This window comes from Eubalaena glacialis, chromosome 3 (genome assembly GCF_028564815.1).
Source record: "Eubalaena glacialis isolate mEubGla1 chromosome 3, mEubGla1.1.hap2.+ XY, whole genome shotgun sequence".
Taxonomy (NCBI): Eukaryota; Metazoa; Chordata; class Mammalia; order Artiodactyla; family Balaenidae; genus Eubalaena; species Eubalaena glacialis.
The window spans coordinates 130,865,802-130,885,452 of record NC_083718.1 but is presented as its reverse complement, the minus strand read 5'-3'; positions in this window follow the sequence as shown (position 1 = coordinate 130,885,452).

The following is a 19,651-nucleotide window of genomic DNA, read 5'->3' as shown; positions in this document are numbered from 1 at the left end:
CTCTGGTAGAACAAAATGGGGGGGCCGGGTGGGTAAAATAAAACTATAGGAGCTGGCAGAGACATGTAACTTGCTGTAAAAAGTTCAAGTCCAATTAGAAAAAAAAAAAATGTCGGCAAATTGAAAGAAAACAGAATTCAAAACTAGAATCAAAATCAGAATTCTTGGATGTCAGAAGTTTGTATGCAAATAAGCAGAAATGAAAGCATGTTCTCTTTGAAATAAGTACTCTTTAAAAGGCTTCCAAAATCAGATTCTTAAATGGTTATCTGGACAATAGTAGAAACTGCTTAAATGGTGCATGCTCAGGAATAAAAAAAAATTAGTAATTTATTCCCAATGTGACCTTTTCCAGGACATAATAAATCATCCATATATGCTGTCTTTTTCCATGAACCTTCCATTTAAAGAAGGCAAAAATGGAAGTACTGCTGAGAGCATGAGGTAGTCACTGACTCCAATAAGAAGAGAGAAATTGGAGCACATAAGCACAAATCTAACTCCCTGGCTGAAATTCATCTTCGAAGGAAGTGCATGTCTTGTCACTACCTGCCTGAAATCATTCCTTGCTCCAGCCCCATATTTCTTTCACCTCTGTGTCTAGTCAGGAAAAGAAGTCATTGTTCTTGCTATTTGCATTCAAATGTTGAATAAGAAAAGAGATTTTAAATAAATGAACAAAATGATCACTGAAGAATATGTTTGTCTATATTGAAACAGAAGCCCAAAAGACTAACTTTTGAATTGGAGTTTTGAGATTCAAAATATTCAGTATTATTCTTATTGAAAAATGAACTGTCTAAATCACAGTTATTGTAAGGGTAGTAATAATGGTGACTTTTCATCTTTTATATCCTTGTTCTTTTTAACTAAATTGTGAACATAATAACACAAAGCTCTGTCTAAATTCAAGGCTGAAATTTTAAAGAAAAAAGTCTTTGGGAAAATCTAGAGCTTCATTATAGCATTTCATGAAATCCAATCCAACACACCGTGCATTGTTGTTTACAAATTATGTGATCTTTAGCTACAGTTATAAGACCGAATAGTCAGCCTTTAAATAAGAAACACAAACATAGGAGTGGGAGAGTTATGCGTTTGATATAAATTTTTATATTTTAAAAGTTAGGTCTATTAGAGCCAAAGAGAAGATAAAGAAAACGTAACAATGTTACCATTTTCATACCCAATAAAGAGTTTAAACAAAACATAAAACCACATTCCACATTTGTTATGAGTGACTGAATTTTAAATTTTAAGTGAATGGTAATGAAAATTCCCAGGATGGAAATGGGTTACCCACCAGCCATCCTCTACCATCATTCTATAACTACAAAACAAAAACACCACAAAGTAAATGAGATTGATAATTTGCTATAGTATTATAGCATCATAAGCATACTGATAATTTGATGTTATACTCTGTATTAAAAATATGTAGATATATTGCAGATGAAACATAGTTTAAACAAACTCATATGTAATAGCTTTGAAGAGTGCTGTTACTAAAGAGATACAGTAGATCAATAAATATGCAATAAAAGTAGCAAAAAGTCTTAAATTGAAATGTATTATAGATTTGAATCATTTTCATAATGCATTGTGGATTTCACACTATCCTGCGGGAAGACATACCTAGATCACAACAGATCACATAGCCCTGTGCAGCCACTAATGGACAATTTACTGACATGAATTTCTGTGATAGCGCGCAGTGTTGGAGAGGAAGAAATAGGCTAAGCTCCATGTCTCTTCCTGGAAGTGAGTCTTTGATCAGGCATATTGTATGCAGTCAGCCAAAGCAGCTTCACTCAAATTGCTCAGACATTTCTCAAAATCCATTTATGACAGCTTGAATATAGAGGAAAAGGGGAAAAATTCCAAGAGAACTAGCTGTACTAGGAGAAATGAAACGTAAGGAAGACATTTTTCAGTTTGACCAGAAAAACTATTGCCCAGAGAGAACGGTTAAGAAAACTAGAAGAACAAAGCTATCAAAGTGGTAAAAGTAACCTTTAAATAGTTCTGAAGAGAAATATCAGATGACTTAGAATAAAAGTATTCAGTAACCCCCTATATTTCTTGTTAATATTTTATTTTCTTTAAGGAATATACTTCAGAAATCCCTTACATGAAACGGGAAAAGTAATTCTGCTCTTTTTGAACAATGCATCTCTCAAAGCATTACTTATGAATTATTTAACTTTTCCTTATGTGGTCATATAGTGAATAATGATTAGGCAATGACTTAAAAGGAAGAGTTAAAGTTCAAAAATTGTACAGTCCTTCGTATATTAATGTATATCTTACAAACAAATAGCTAACTTCAGTTCAAAAAATAGTGTAAGATGTGGGTAGCATACCGGCAGGATTTTGCTCCCACTTGAGGAGTATATTTGCGGTGATAGATTACTTTAACCTAGTCACTTTAATCTGATCCCCTTTACCACAGGCAACAAACATTTGCCTTTTTATGCAAACAACCAGGACAAAGCTATGATGAAAAATCTGCAGTTAGAGTTAAAATCTAGTAAAACCTTGACTGTCCTGATGAATCAGTTGAAATGACCACGCATCACTTTCTCCACTTGCACTGGGATGGTATGCTGCCCTAGATATCTGGGATTTACAGCAATCAAGTATTATGTTCAGGGAGCATTTCCATAACATAATATAAATCTCATTTTAAAAAAATCCTTTCTGAGATGATCACTGAACAACGGAAGTGATGAAAGAAGTAAAAACTAAGTCAAAGGGGAGTAAAATGAATCACCCCAATTCTAATGAATAGGGGAAATGTGTTGCTGAAAGTAGAATATAAAGGTTGACTCCCAGACAACTGCTGAGCCAACTCTGACTCAAAGGTAATTTTTCAAATGAAATTTCACTAAGGAGTAGGTGGGATCATTCACCGTGCAATACAATGGGCAGTTGATAAAGTAGTGGGGATAGAGATGTTAGGGACTTAGGAAGGAAATGCAAAAGAAAGTGAGAGGCAATACAGTGCATAAGGTTACATGCATTTTAACTGTTGTAAGTCATGTAGCAAAAAAAGGTCTATCTTTGTACAATCATACTGGGGAAATAAGGACCATACTGCATCTACAGACAAGAAACTGGGTTGATTGATATAGCCTAAGAAGTAGAACCTCTATGTTCTAATTTGAACCAGGCAGGAGAAATATGTGCATACAGTACTAGTTTTTCTTAAAGATAGAAATGCAACTGCTTATTAGCAGGATTGTTATTGTTTCCTCTACTGAAGCTTGTGATCATCTGAAAGAAAATGGATTCAGCAGCTAGTATTATACTAGGCATTATTTTGCCAAGAAAACAATCAAGTTTCAATAGTTTGTCTCCAAACTTAGAACTCCAACATATCTATCCATTTCTCACATCTCCACTGCTAATACCCTGTCAATGCTCACCTAGACTATTTCCATAGCCTATTGACTAGGACCCCGTAATATGTTCTACGGCCTTTTGATCCATTCTTCACACTGCAACCAGAGTTAACTTTTTCAAATGCAAATCTGATTATGTCACCTCCAATAAACCCCACTCTAAACCTTGCAATAGCTCCCCACTGCTTACAAGAATAACCTGGCCTACAAACCTCTCTATAGCCTGGTCAACCATTCAAACCTCAAACTGAACAACCCTTGCACTTCTCCCTGTTCCAGGCACACTAGGCTTTATTCAATTCCTGAGTGCCCGTGTTCTCTCCCACTTCTGGGCATTCACACAGACTATTCCTCTGTCTGGAATGCTCTTTCCATCGTCTCCACTCTCCACTGGCTTACTTAAACTTGTACTCTCCTTTCAAAGCTCAGTTCAAGCTTTATTTCCTCTGGTTGTTAAATTCTCTCATAGTCTGGGATTACTTTCTTCCAAAGCACCAATCTCAGCGTTCAGTTGACCCAAGAACAAGGCAGGGGTTAGGGGCACCAACTCTCTGCGTGCAGCCAAAAATTAAGTACAACTTAACATTTAGCACTCCACATCTGAGGTTCTGAATCTGTGGATTTGACCAACCATGAATCGTGGAGTACTGTAGTACGTATTTATTTTAAAAAGCCCGTGTATAAGTGGACGTCCGCAGTTCAAACCCATGTTGTTCAAGGGTAAACTGTATATTTATATGTGTTTTAGTCTGAGTATATCTTTTTTAATGTTTGTCATGAAACATAAAACAATACAGAAAAGCACACAAAACAAAAATGGACAGCTCAATGACTTATCACAAAGACATCATTCAAATAGCCACCACATAAGTCAAGAGGTAGAATTCTGCATGCAGAAACTCATGCCCTTATCCAATTACTGCATACTTTTACCACTCCTCCAAAGGAAAGCACCAATATGACTTATCTAATGAAAGCTGTGAAGAGTTTTACTATCTAAGCATGCATTCCTAAACACAAAGTATAAAGCTGCCTATTTTTTTGAGCATTCTAGAAGCAAAATCATATAGTAATTATTCTTTGTGTCTTGATAGTTGATAATGTAGGTCTGTCAGCTTTATTGTTCTTACTGAAAATTGCCTTCACAATGTTTGGTTGTGTGCATTTCAAAGAAATTTTGAATCAGATTTTCAATTTCCAAAAAAAAACCCAAAACACTTTACTGGAATTTTGTTAAATTTATTGATCAATTTGGGGCTAACTGACATCTTGACAAATATTGAGTTTTCTAATCCATGTAAAGCCATATTTCTCCATTTATTTAGCTCTTCTTTAATTTATCTCACTAATGTTTTATAGTTTTCAGTATAGAGGACTTGAACATTATTTTTTGTTAGATTTATTTCTAGGTAGTTTTTTTCTGTTATTATAAATTGTTCCTATTTAAAATTTCATTTCTTATTCATTTATTGCTAGAATATAGAAATGCAATTAATTTTGTGCATTTACTTGTATCCAGGATCCTTAATATATTCAATTATTAATTTTTAAGTTTTTCTGTAGAATCTTTGGATTTTCTACATGCACAATATGTTGCCTGTGGATAATGACAGATTTATTTCTTCCTTTCAGTACTTATAACTTAATAAAAAATTTCCTGACTTACTGTTATTGCTAGGGCATCCAATATAATGTTGCCTAGATAAGAAAATAATGAATATCTACATTTTGTTCCAAATTCAAAGGGTAAGTTTTCAACAATTCAAAATATGGTATATTGTAGGATATAACTTCTGCTCTTAATCATTTTTATATGCTGAGAGCCTAGCACAGTTTAAAGAAAAAGCATAAGGAATGAATGAATGATATTGTATATTTCAGTTATCTCATGTCTCTCAGAATAACTTCTTTAGAAACAAAGCAGTTAGCGGATAGCAACAACGAACACTCAGAATGTCTCAGGAAAAGCCATTTAAAAAATTAACATCAATAAAAGGCTATAAAGCCTTTACCCATAAAAGGTAAGCACATCTGATATCTGTTTTCAACATTAGAACAACTGACATCTATATAATCATTTGAGTTAATAGATTCACTCAGACACATTTTGCATCTATTTGTTTATCTCTGCATAAACAGCAATAAAGATCTACTGTTTGCTAGATGCTTAACTTTTGTGAGTATAGCATAATTATGAGTGAATTGATAAGTAATGAAAACATTAAGTGTTGCATAAAGATTACAACTCCAGTGCCTAGTAGGGCAATTACATTTGATGTTTGTTACTCTGTCTCACAGTGAATAATGATATGGTTTCCCCCGTGACTATGTAAATAGCTGATTGATAACAATAGAGAAGTAGTTATGAAGGCTAATTCCACTCATTATTAAATATGTGACTAAGCAATTCATTTTATAATTAAGGTGATTGGTTGCAAACACTGTGATATGGTACAGATGAGATCACTGTTGGACCCTAATGAGTGCAACATAACAAATACTTTTTATTTTTTTAAGGTTATTGAACTGTGATAAAAATAAGAAAGAAAGGTCATGGAGCACTAGTGTTTGTAAGCTGTGACTTGATTGCAATACATATGCCTGAGTCCAGCAAACAAATAATAAAATGAAGTATAGCCAAACTTTTCAGAAAGTAAAATTATATAAGGCCCAGTACATTGCAGAGGGTATGGATTCAGTGAACATATGTTAATTTTATTACGTTGTTTTTCTTTGTTCTTAACTTTCCTTATAGTAATAAATAGTTTGATAGATGAATAGTCCCTTTAAAATAAATTTTGTCAGATATTTTAAAGTTTAAGTTCTTTTGTTTTCACATTTGATTCAAGAGCGGCAAAGTGACAATCAATAGTGGATATAAGAATGAAACAACTGGATAATGACAAGTCAGAGAACCTTTGGACTACATCTGGATTGCCTAATAGGCAGACCAGAAATCTAAGGGAATGAGCAAAGTGGAGCACCAAAATTATTTTTGGAACAATTTTATATTTTATAAAAAGGTATAGAATTACTTATGACAAGAAATATCAAAACTGTGTTGGACTGTCTTAAACTTATTTGATGATTTTGTGTTGTTTTTGTTTTGAATTACACTGGATTGAGTAGGGACTGGAAGGTAGCATAAGTTACTTGGTGCTTTAAAAGTTTCAAATAAGACCCTGTATTTTGGGAAAGGTAAACGGCTGCCTTGGACCCTGAAGAATAAAATAAAGCTCCATACATTAGAATGATTGTTACATGTTATATGTTCATATTATGAATATGAATTCCAATTTCATATATTATGAATTTGAATTACATATATGGGGCATTATGAATATTAATTCCATATATTATGGAATATTATGAACATGCTTTCTCATTTCACAACATTGATAGAAGTGTTTACTGGAATTTGGACATGCACAGCCTCCATCTCGGAGCCTGAGGCTGAGGCTTTGTTCAGAATAAAGAATAGGAATTCCTAACAATTCTTTGTTAGGAATAAAGAATAGAACTATCAAGACAGTTGGAAGACGTGTAATGGGTCATATTATATCATCCTGCTTCTTGAAACAAAATTTGTCCCAACATTGTAAATAAAACCAAATTGTTTTAAATTTTCACTGGTTATTTTATTAGAGTCTAGGCCTTTTTGAATCATTACCTTCATATATTTAGAATAATTTTGTTAGTCAGAAATAAGTTTCTGAAGTTGCAAGGTGAAAATTATCATTTTAAAAGATAAATTAGTAATTCTGGGAAATGTTTTACTACCAAAAGACAATATTTACAATAACTCCAAATCTTCTTTGCTTGACACAATTAACCATCTGGCAAATGGGATATAATTAGGTCATCATTTGGCAATGTGATTTCAATAAACAGACAGAATACTAATAACACAATGAGCCAAGTTCCATAATCTAATATAATTCATTATCATTTCTCCAGCACTTCATTTTTGTTTTAAATGACTCTTTGTTAATCATTCAACATCTCTTTGCTGAAGATAAATAATACAGCACTTTCCCAACTGATAGACATGGAAACTGAAAGTAAACACGAAGCAATTTATCCTGGGTCATACTGCCCATTTCTGAAAAGGCCGTATTATTAATTCAACCTCTGATACCTTACGACACAATTCACTTGACAAATATTTACTGGATACCTACCATGTGTCAGCACTGTATTGGCCACTATAAAATCAAACATGCAGACAACATAGGCCCTGACATAAATGAGTTTAGAGAAAGAAGTCAGGAAAAAAAATTATAAATGCAAGCTTTAAAGAAAAGTGATAACAAACAGTTCAGAATAACCACATTTTCTAGAGATTAGGAATAGCCAGGAAACTTCATAAAATGGGTCATGAGGATATATTTCAAGAAGTTTGACAGGTGACCAATTAATTGGCTATGGGATTTCAAGAAAATAGAAGCCTAAAATGATCTTGCTTTCCCTTCCTACTTCTTTTCTTTCTTCCTTTCTTTTTCATTGAACTAACAATGTAGGTGGTATCCTTAACCAGTATGGGTAATTCATGACTGAATGTGAGGCTTGATGGCACTGTCATGTAAAAAATACAAGAACTCTCTAATCAAGTTCTGGAGTTATTGATCAAGATACAATATAGTTGAAATAATGGGAATTAAAAAGGGTGGCCTGGAAGAGTTTACTGAGTTAAAATAGATAAGGGCTGGGAATGGAGTTCTGATGCAACATTATTTAAGTGATGAGAAGAGAGGCTATCAAAGTATCTAAAGAAGAAGTATCAGAAGTATAAAGAGAAGCTGAATATAGTGTCATAGAAACAAACAATAAAAAATCAGAACAAGTGTTAACCCGTCAGTTTTATTTTCTGTGCTGATGCTACATAACAAAACCCACAACATATTAGTCCTTACAACCAAACATCTGTTTTTCTTGTATTATTGATCTATGCATTAGCAGGAGCAGTTCTGCTTCATGCTTTCAGCAAGCTGGCCTTGGCTTCAGCTACAGGTTGAGTTCAGGTGCCCTCTGTGTGACCTAAGTGGTACATTTCGCAGACCACACCACCACTAAGTGGACATGTTCTCCTCACAGCATATGGAAAAAAGCATGAGAAGCCAAACATCTTTAAAGCCCTTGCTCATCTCATGTCCACTAACATTCTATCGGCCAAAGTAAGACACATATCAAAGGATCAGAGAGAGATACTCCACCGACTCTAACAACAGAGGTTTTGCAAAGTCATCTAGAAAAGGGTATTATGAATTTATAACTCTATAATATGAACAAAGTCAAGAATTGAAAACTATAATCCAATCCAGTCTATCAATACAAACTGAAGGGTGTGATCAACTGTCAGACATCAAGTAGGGAGAAGAGTTTATTGTAATATGAAGTTATAGACCCATTCCCATGGACAAAGATTTGGAGAAAATAAGAATTCCCTATAGCATTGATTCTCTATTTTGTAGAGAAATATAAATGTCTGGGGAGTTCTTTTTAGAAACACCTATGCATGAAACCAGATGAATTAAATCAAAATATCTGAGGTTGAGACACAGACATATTTAACTTTTTTACAGCTCCTCAAGGTGATTCTAACATACGGGCAGGCTTTACAGTAAAGATTTCCCACTTTTAAGGGGATGTTAAAGAAAAATATGAATAACTCCAATGTCACTTTACAATATAGCTTCAATTTTATGTGTATGCATGTGTGCATGGTAGCATGTGTGTGTGTGTGTGTGTACAGAAAAAGGGAGAGGAAAGGACACAAACATCATGGTCATCTCTAGATTTGCATATTGTAAAGGCTTTTCATTTTACTCTTTGTACTTGTTTGTATTTTCTAAATTTTCTGAAGCAAAATGTACTATTTCTAAAACCCGAGACAATATATAAACATTACTAAATAGAAATTCAGACTAAAATAGATACCAGAGTGGAAACTGCAAGATATTAGAGATTCATGAAAACAGAATAATCTTCTGGATGAAAAGTGAAAATGATGTGTTTTGGAAACCTGAAGGAAAAGAAGAAACTGAGAGCCAACTATTTTCTATAAGTGGTCAGCATGTTCTAAAAGATCATGAGGTGGGCTAAAATGTAGTGATATACTTTCCTTTGAATCTAAACGATTGCAAGATTTCAACCCAGAATTTTGTCATAAGGGTCTGACTATACTCTGAAATATCAGGTGAAAATAGGATTGAGACTAAGTCAGTGATGGTTCAGTGTCCAATACGTATGTATCTTCCCTGCCTTTCATGAAACTTGATATGTTAAAACTGATCTTTTCACATACTATGAAATGGGATAATTTTTCATCTCAGTTTGACTTTATCAGGCATCCTGTACCTCTTCATTTGTTGACAAAAATAAAACATACCACTCCAATAGAAAAAATAATGAAGAAAACTGGAGTAAAATGGAGAAGTGGTAATTGCCAAAAGTTTGGAGAGAGATATATATATATATATATATACATATATATATATATACATATATATATATATGCAAATGTAATATATCCCAGGCTTTAACTCAGTTGATTTGTTGAGCCTTTGCAAAAGACATGGGCAAATTTATGGCCCATTTTCCTCCGTCTTTCTAAAAAATTATTTTGTTTCTGAGCACTGAAAGGGGAAGACAGCCTGCATTTTTGTAAATAAGTGTTCCTGTGGTTTGTGATATCTAGGCACATATGTTTCAAGCATAAATGTTTTCTATTGGGAACTCTATAGAAAACCTATTATCGAGAATTAGATGATTTCATGGCTCATAAGTTTAATACTAACTGGCAGAAGTCAAAAGGAAAATGTGTCACAACTCTAAACATTGTGCCAAACAACCCAGTGTTTCAAAATTGACTGGATAGGATAGTCCATTTGTAGTTAATACTTGTATTGAACTTCCAACTAATCATTGCTGTTGCTTGTATTATGGCTGTTGTTATTGTTCTTCTTATTAAATGTGAATCAAATATATGCCCCTTTGACTGCAAAAGATGATCTGCACCCAAAATTACTCTTGCATCTTTAGAAAAAACTAGTGCTGCAACAATAACTTCTTTAATACTATCCTACACTACTTCTACATGGATATTAACATTATGGAATAAGAAGGTTATGACCATAAAGACATTATCAGGAAAAAAATTGTTTTAAACAATACATATTTTCTTTCATGGGGAACTCTGAATATTTACAGACTAATTAAGCAAAGTTTAGTGGCTGGCCTAAGCATGACAGTTTCCTTTATACAGAGGCAAGATTCAGGGAGTAGAGTCACATGAACTCTCCCATGACACAACTAATGACTTGCTTAACAGTGGAAACAACTTTTCCCTCATACAAACCCATCAAACTGAAGACACCCAGAGAATTCCATGTCCACACTGAGCTTTAAGATCTTCCCTAAGATCCCTTCAACTATGAGTGACCTCAAGGGAGGTAACTACTGCAAATGTGCTCAGCATGCAGTAACCCTGTATTGGTCATGAAGCAGGAGAAATAACACTACTACTCGTTGAAAACTCAAAGGGAGGCCAAGTTCTTGTTACATTAGCACAGCAAGAGCACTAGTATAGGGTAACATCACTCACTGAAAAAGGGGGAGAGAGTTTCCTAGAAACATAGGTATTAGGTTCATTCTCACTCCTAAGAAACAATAAACTCGTTAAGAGTTTTTGCCTTTAGCAGAGGGGGATTTATTTACTATTTCTTTAGATTAGTACCACCTATTGAGGTAATCTATATTTACCCAGAGTACAAGATTACAGTTAGATTTTACCTAGAAAAGAGTGAGCAACAAAGACAGTAAACAGATTCAGAAGAAAATAATGTCTATGCGCTTTGTTAAGTATAAAGAAAAACTGAAAATTCCAAGCATCCAAATATGATTTCAAACAATAGAACTGCTTCTCCCCTCCTGGTGCCATGGGAACTGCTTTTGCTCATTAACCGCATGGGAAAAGATCAATTGCAACCTGTCGCTTTGATAGAAGAAATAACTGTTCGTTGCACTCAAGCAAGTCTTCCTTTAAAAAAAAATCTGAACAGAAAATGCCGAAAACATGTATGGCATTTAAAATAATGTATTTATTTTTAGTACATTGATTTTGAGAATAGTTATTTAATGATATCTAATGAATCGTAATCATTATTATGGAAATAATCTTTAAAAATAGCATCTGTTTGGGGCTTTGGAGTGTTTGTGCAAACAATTTTTTTTCCTGTAATTGAAATGTTATTTACCTCTTCTTACAGAGTGGGCTTGTCTGTGGAATGGTATTTAAAGGTAATGCTGGATTTTCATCTGCTCTATTCTGGCTTGACAACCACTTCCCCCCAACCTTTTTTTCCCTTGGATGTCCTGAAAGGGCAAACTCAAATATCCAGTGTTTTCATATAAAATGTCATTTATCACATGGCTATACCCATCCATTTATTGTAAATTATTATTGAGAGAGGTCTAAGAAGAAAAGCCTTGGGAATAACTCATATGTGACATTAAATCTAAAAGAAACCCAACATGCAATCTGCTTAAAGTCAGAGATACTACTTGTAATACGCACAATTTAAAATATGCTATTCACTTTTCTCTTTCTCTAAATTTGTGCTTAGATTCTTAAATGAGTTAGAACATCTACTTGAAAAAAATCTATTCCTTTAAATTTCCATGGTGAAAGACTATTAACAGCTTTCCATGAGGCAATAGATCACATTTGGAAAGACCAATTTGATGCTAACCATTTGATCTCTGAGTGGCATATATTCTAGAAGGAAGTTTAATTATACATCTGACTCCCACTCACCCATTTGGCAGAGTTTCATTTGATTTTTATTAAACATAAGACTTGAAAACATGAGATATAACTTTATCTTTCATTCTTTTTTATCCATCAAGAAAGTAGAGTTTGGAAGCTGAAGATATAATTTTTTGTTCCTTCTTGCTTTGGAACTGATAACTTCAATCCAAGTGAGAAAACAGAATTTTCTTCTGAATACTTCAGATTAAGTAACTTTACTAGGAGTCTCCTCTACCCCACTCCAGGCCCCAGGTTATAGAGTGAAAGAGAGACTCCATTACTAATAACCTCCCAACTTTTTCCAACTTTAACACACTCCTGGGAAGTATAATAGTAACCTTAGGTTTAGAGATACATGAGAATGAGATCTATAGTCTATAGGTCTAAATTCTCTCTGACCCTAAGTTGAATCATTCATTTAATAATCATTTAAATATAGCAAAATGGTTAAGAACATCATAAGACTTTCTGAAAGACTTGAAATCTAGTGCTTTTTTTGGTATTCTGTGCACGATGTTGACAAATTACTCAAACTCTTTAAGCCTCAGTTTTCTTATCTTTAAAGAGAATATGATAATAGTAATTTCTTCCCAAGTTTATTGTGAAGGTCAAATGAAATAATGCATGTAAAATACTTAGCTCAGTACCAGACACACAGTAAGAGGAGGATAAATATTCACTCTACAATGATCTGGATACTATATTTCTCTTTAGCAATCTAAAGGTGAACAAGTTCATAGTCTGGTGAGATACAGACAAGAAGATATACCATTAATGAGAGTGAAAAGGGGAGCAAGGAGGTTACTGTGAGAGTACAGACAAGGAGGAAAACTCCAGTCCAGAAGAAGGTGGTAGATGATATCTAAGTAGAGACCTGAAATGTGGGGAGGATTTGGATAGACCATTTAAATGAAGGGGGTTGTTAAAAGTAAAAGAGAGAAAAGGACTCATGAGATGCAGTGTGTCCCAATGATTCCTGTTTATTCACAAATCCCTTATAAGCCAAGGCCAGTGCATTAACAGTTACCCTTGCATACCCGTCCCTTGAAGAAGAGGGAGAAGACCATGCCTTCTGTCCTGAATCAAGCACAAGAATTCCTTGGAAACCAGTTACAGCTTTGTGCTTATATCCAAGCCTCAGCAAATTTCCTCTATCACCTTAAGGAGTGTCGGATAGGGTGAAGGAATAGCTATTTTGTTTTCCTAACACAATATTGATAAAATACAAAATTTCTAACAATACTATGAGGTTGCAGCTACAAAAAAAAAATCCTTAAACATTCATACTATCTTAAATATAACTCATGACCATGAAGTCATTGTGATGCCCCTTGTCCTTTAAGATGTTTTACATTTAATCAGTTCCTTAACTCCTTGGTTGCAATAATTCACATTCATCTTTTAGGTAAACTTTTGGGTGGTTTTGGAATACATTAACTTTGCTCTCATGTCTAACTGTGCTTTGTCTTTCTTCCTTCCATCAGTGACAAACCTTTTATTATGAGCTATTCAGTCTTCATCCAAGTTTTATAGTAGCTTAGATAATACTGAAGAAATTAATCTCTTGTTTTATGAAATGTACCCATTTTCTTGCTAGTCATTTGGATCCAGTCTGGGTAGTACATTTTCTATTAAAAATCACTATTCAGACACTAAAGTTGAGCCTTCAATTATCACTCTTACTTGTAAAAAAAAAGCATATATTTACAGCAAATAACTCCCTATATTTCATCTTTGCCACACCCACACATACATATACGTACACTAGAATAAAATATTAAAGTTAAAATTAACTATACTAATTTTTTTTTATACAGCAGGTTCTTATTAGTCATCAATTTTATACACATCAGTATATACATGTCAATCCCAATCTCCCAATTCATCACACCACCCCCACCCCCATCACTTTCTCCCCTTGGGATCCACACGTTTGTTCTCTACATCTGTGTCTCAATTTCTTCCCTGAAAACTGGTTCATCTGTACCATTTTTCTAGGTTCCACATAAATGCGTTAATATACGATATTTGTTTTTCTCTTTCTGACTTACTTCACTCTGTATGACAGTCTCTACATTCATCCACGTCTCAACAAATGACCCATTTCGTTCCTTTTTATGGCTGAGTAATATTCCATTGTATATATGTACCACATCTTCTTTATCCATTCATCTGTCGATGGGCATTTAGGTTGCTTCCATGACCTGGCTATTGTAAATAGTGCTGCCATGAACATTGGGGTCCATGTGTCTTTTTGAATTGTGGTTTTCTCTGGGTATATGCCCAGTAGTGCGATTGCTGGATCATATGGTAATTCTATTTTTAGTTTTTTAAGGAACCTCCATACTGTTCTCCATAGTGGCTGTATCAGTTTACATTCCCACCAACAGTGCAAGAGGGTTCCCTTTTCTCCACACCCTCTCCAGCATTTGTTGTTTGTAGATTTTCTGATGATGCCCATTCTAAATGGTGTGAGGTGATACCTCACTGTAGTTTTGATTTGCATTTCTCTAATAATTAGTGATGTTGAGCAGCTTTTCATGTGCTTCTTGGCCATCTGTATGTCTTCTTTGGAGAAATGTCTATTTAGGTCTTCTGCCCATTTTTGGATTGGGTTGTTTGTTTCTTTAATATTGAGCTGCATGAGCTGTTTATATATTTTGGAGATTAATCCTTTGTCCATTGATTCGTTTGCAAATATTTTCTCCCATTCTGAGGGTTGTCTTTTCATCTTGTTTATGGTTTCCTTTGCTGTGCAAAAGATTTTAAGTTTCATTAGGTCCCATTTGTTTATTTTTCCTTTTATTTCCATTACTCTAGGAGGTAGATCAAAAAAGATCTTGCTGTGATTTATGTCAAAGAGTGTTCTTTCTATGTTTTCCTCTAAGAGTTTTATAGTGTCCAGTCTTACATTTAGGTCTCTAATCCATTTTGAGTTTCTTTTTGTGTATGGTGTTAGGGAGTGTTCTAATTTCATTCTTTTACATGTAGCTGTCCAGTTTTCCCAGCACCACTTATTGAAGAGACTGTCTTTCCTCCATTGTATATCCTTGCCTCGTCTGTCATAGATTAGTTGACCATAGGTATGTAGGTTTACCTCTGGGCTTTCTATCTTGTTCCATTGATCTATGTTTCTGTTTTTGTGCCAGTACCATATTGTCTTGATTACTGTAGCTTTGTAGTATAGTCTGAAGTCAGGGAGTCTGATTCCTCCAGCTCCGTTTTTTTCCCTCAAGACTGCTTTGGCTATTTGGGGTCTTTTGTGCCTCCATAGAAATTTTAAGATTTTTTGTTCTAGTTCTGTAAAAAATTGGTAATTTGATAGGGATTGCATTGAATCTGTAGATTGCTTTGGGGAGTATAGTCATTTTCACAATATTGATTCTTCCAATCCAAGAACATGGTATATCTCTCCATCTGTTGGCATCATCTTTAATTTCTTTCATCAGTGTCTTACAGTTTTCTGCATACAAGTCTTTTGTCTCCCTAGGAAGGTTTATTCCTAGGTATTTTATTCTTTTTGTTGCAATGGTAAATGGGAGTGTTTCCTTAATTTCTCTTTCAGATATTTCATCATTAGTGTATAGGAATGCAAGAGACTTCTGTGCATTAATTTTGTATACTGGAACTTTACCAAATTCATTGATTAGCTCTAGTAGTTTTCTGGTGGCATCTTTAGGATTCTCTATGTAGAGTATCATGTCATCTGCAAAGAGTGACAGCTTTACTTCTTCTTTTCCAATATTTATTCCTTTTATTTCTTTTTCTTCTCTGATTGGTGTGGCTAGGACTTGCAAAACTATGTTGAATAATAGCGGCGAGAGCAGTCATCCTTGTCTTGTTCCTGATCTTAGAGGAAATGCTTTCAGTTTTTCACCATTGAGAATGATGTTTGCTGTAGGTTTGTCATATATGGTCTTTATTATGTTGAGGTAGGTTCCCTTTATACCCACTTTATGGAGAGTTTGTATCATAAATGGGTGTTGAACTCTGTCAAAAGCTTTTTCTGAATCTATTGAGATTATCATACAGTTTTTATTCTTCAATGTGTTAATATGGTGTATCACATTGATTGATTTGCATATATTGCAGAATCCTTACATCCCTGGGATAAATCCCACTTGATCATGGTGTATGATCCTTTTAATGTGTTGTTGGATTCTGTTTGCTAGTATTTTGTTGAGGATTTTTGCATCTATATTCATCAGTGATATTGGTCTGTAATTTTCTTTTTTTGTAGTATCTTTGTCTGGTTTTGGTATCAGGGTGATGGTGGCCTCATAGAATGAGTTTGGGAGTGTTCCTTCCTCTGCAATTTTTTGGAAGAGTTTGAGAAGGATGGGTGTTAGTTCTTCTCTGAATGTTTGATAAAATTCACCTGTGAAGCCATCTGGTCCTGGACTTCTGTTTGTTGGAAGATTTTTAATCACAGTTTCAATTTCATTATTTGTGATTGGTCTGTTCATATTTTCTATTTCTTCCTGATTCAGTCTTGGAAGGTTATACCTTTCTAAGAATTTGTCCATTTCTTCCATGTTGTCCATTTTATTGGCATAGAGTTGCTTGTAGTAGTCTCTTAGGATGCTTTGTATTTCTGTGGTGTCTGTTGTAACTTCTCCTTTTTCGTTTCTAATTTTATTGATTTGAGTCCTCTCCCTCTTTTTCTTGATGAGTCTGGCTAATGGTTTATCAATTTTGTTTATCTTCTCAAAGAACCAGCTTTTAGTTTTATTGATCTTTGCTATTGTTTTCTTTGTTTCTATTTCATTTATTTCTGCTCTGATCTTTATGATTTCTTTCCTTCTGCTAACTTTGGGTTTTGTTTGTTCTTCTTTCTCTAGTTCCTTTAGGTGTAAGGTTAGATTATTTATTTGAGATTTTTCTTGTTTCTTGAGGTAGGCTTGTATAGCTATAAACTTCCCTCTTAGAACTGCTTTTGCTGCATCCCATAGGTTTTGGATTGTCATGTTTTCATTGTCATTTGTGTCTAGGTATTTTTTGATTTCCTCTTTGATTTCTTCAGTGATCTCTTTGTTATTTAGTAACATATTGTTTAGCCTCCATGTGTTTGTGTTTTTTACGTTTTTTTCCCTGTAATTCATTTCTAATCTCATAGCGTTGTGGTCAGAAAAGATGCTTGATATGATTTCAATTTTCTTAAATTTACTGAGGCTTGATTTGTGACCCAAGATGTGATCTATCCTGGAGGATGTTCCATGTGCACTTGAGAATAAAATTTAATCTGCAGTTTTTGGATGGAATGTCCTATAAACATCAATTAAATCTATCTGGTCTATTGTGTCATTTAAAGCTTCTGTTTCCTTATTTATTTTCATTTTAGATGATCTGTCCATTGGTATAAGTGAGGTGTTAAAGTCCCCCACTATTATTGTGTTACTGTCGATTTCCTCTTTTAGAGCTGTTAGCAGCTGCCTTATGTATTGAGGTGCTCCTATGTTGGGTGCATATATATTTATAATTTTTATATCTTCTTCTTGGATTGATCCCTTCATCATTGTGTAGTGTCCTTCCTTGTCTCTTGTAACATTCTTTATGTTAAAGTCTATTTTATCCGATATGAGTATTGCTACTCCAGCTTTCTTTTGATTTCCATTTGCATGGAATATCTTTTTCCATCCCCTCACTTTCAGTCTGTATGTGTCCCTAGGTCTGAACTGGGTCTGCTGTAGACAGCATATATATGGGTCTTGTTTTTGTATCCATTCAGCAAGCCAGTGTCTTTTTGTTGGAGCATTTAATCCATTCACGTTTAAGGTAATTATCAATATGTATGTTCCTATGACCATTTTCTTAATTGTTTTGGGTTTGTTTTTGTAGGTCCTTTACTTCTCTTGTGTTTCCCACTTAGAGAAGTTCCTTTAGCATTTGTTGTAGAGCTGGTTTGGTGGTACTGAATTCTCTTAGCTTTTGCTTGTCTGTAAAGCTTTTGATTTCTCCTTCGCATCTGAATGAGATCCTTGCTGGGTAGACGAATCTTGGTTGTAGGTTCTTCCCTTTCATCACTTTAAGTATATCATGCCACTCCCTTCTGGCTTGTAGAGTTTCTGCTGAGAAATCAGCTGTTAACCTTACGGGAGTTCCCGTGTATGTTATTTGTCATTTTTCCCTTGCTGCTTTCAATAATTTTTCTGTGTCTTTAATTTTTGCCAATTTGATTACTATGTGTCTCAGCATGTTTCTTCTTGGGTTTATCCTGTATGGGACTCGCTGCACTTCCTGGACTTTGGTGGCTATTTCCTTCCCATGTTAGGGAAGGTTTCGACTATAATCTTTTCAAATATTTTCTAGGGTCCTTTCTCTCTCTCTTCTCCTTCTGGGACCCCTATAATGCAAATGTTGTTGCGTTTAATGTTGTCCCAGAGGTCTCTTAGGCTGTCTTCATTTCTTTTCATTCTTTTTTCATTATTCTGTTCCACAGCAGTGAATTCCACCATTCTGTCTTCCAGGCCACTTATCCATTCTTCTGCCTCAATTATTCTGCTATTGATTCCTTCTAGTGTAGTTTTCATTTCAGTTACTGTATTGTTCATCTCTGTTTGTTTGTTCTTTAATTCTTCTAGGTCTTTGTTAATCATTTCTTGCATCTTCTCAATCTTTGCCTCCATTCTTATTCCGAGGTCCTGGATCATCTTCACTATCATTATTCTGAATTCTTTTTCTGGAAGGTTGCCCATCTCTACTTCATTTAGTTGTTTTTCTGGGGTTTTATCTTGTTCCTTCATCTGGTACATAGCCCTCTGCCTTTTCATCTTGTCTATCTTTCTGTGAATGTGTTTTTTGTTCCACAGGCTGCAGGATTGTAGTTCTTCTTGCTTCTGCTAATTATACTCATTTTTAATTAAAAGGTAAATTTATGTGACTGAAGTGTGTTTTATACTTTTACATAGGCTTTATAACCATAGATCATATATGCACAAAATTAAATTACATGCCAAAGTTTCTCAGAACAGTCTTTGGAAAGGTTGTGATGAGAACAGACCCAGGACCTTCCCCGAAATATGTCCTATAGCCATTCATACTTCCTGTTATAAAGAGTCTTTAAATGTTTTTTGTCCTATTGACTACCACAGAAACTTCCAAATTTTTCTTTCAAATTCCTCCATCCTGTACTCCCCAGGTAATACAACTACAATATTTAGTAATGTTAATGCCTTAACAATTGTACAATTTCCATCACCCTGAAGAATCACAAGCTATTTTAAACTTAAAACAAATTTTTCTTAATGTAGAAGGGCTGTAAGTAATGATCCAGTCTACCTTGAATCAAAACAGTTAAGAATAAAAGAAACCTCAAGAGTATTGGTATTTAAGTACCAATCTCTGGTTTATTTATAGCCCATTTATTCCTTTAATCATCAAACGTGTATAGAGGTGATGGGGATACATCTGTGAGAAAACAAATACCCCTGTCCACCTG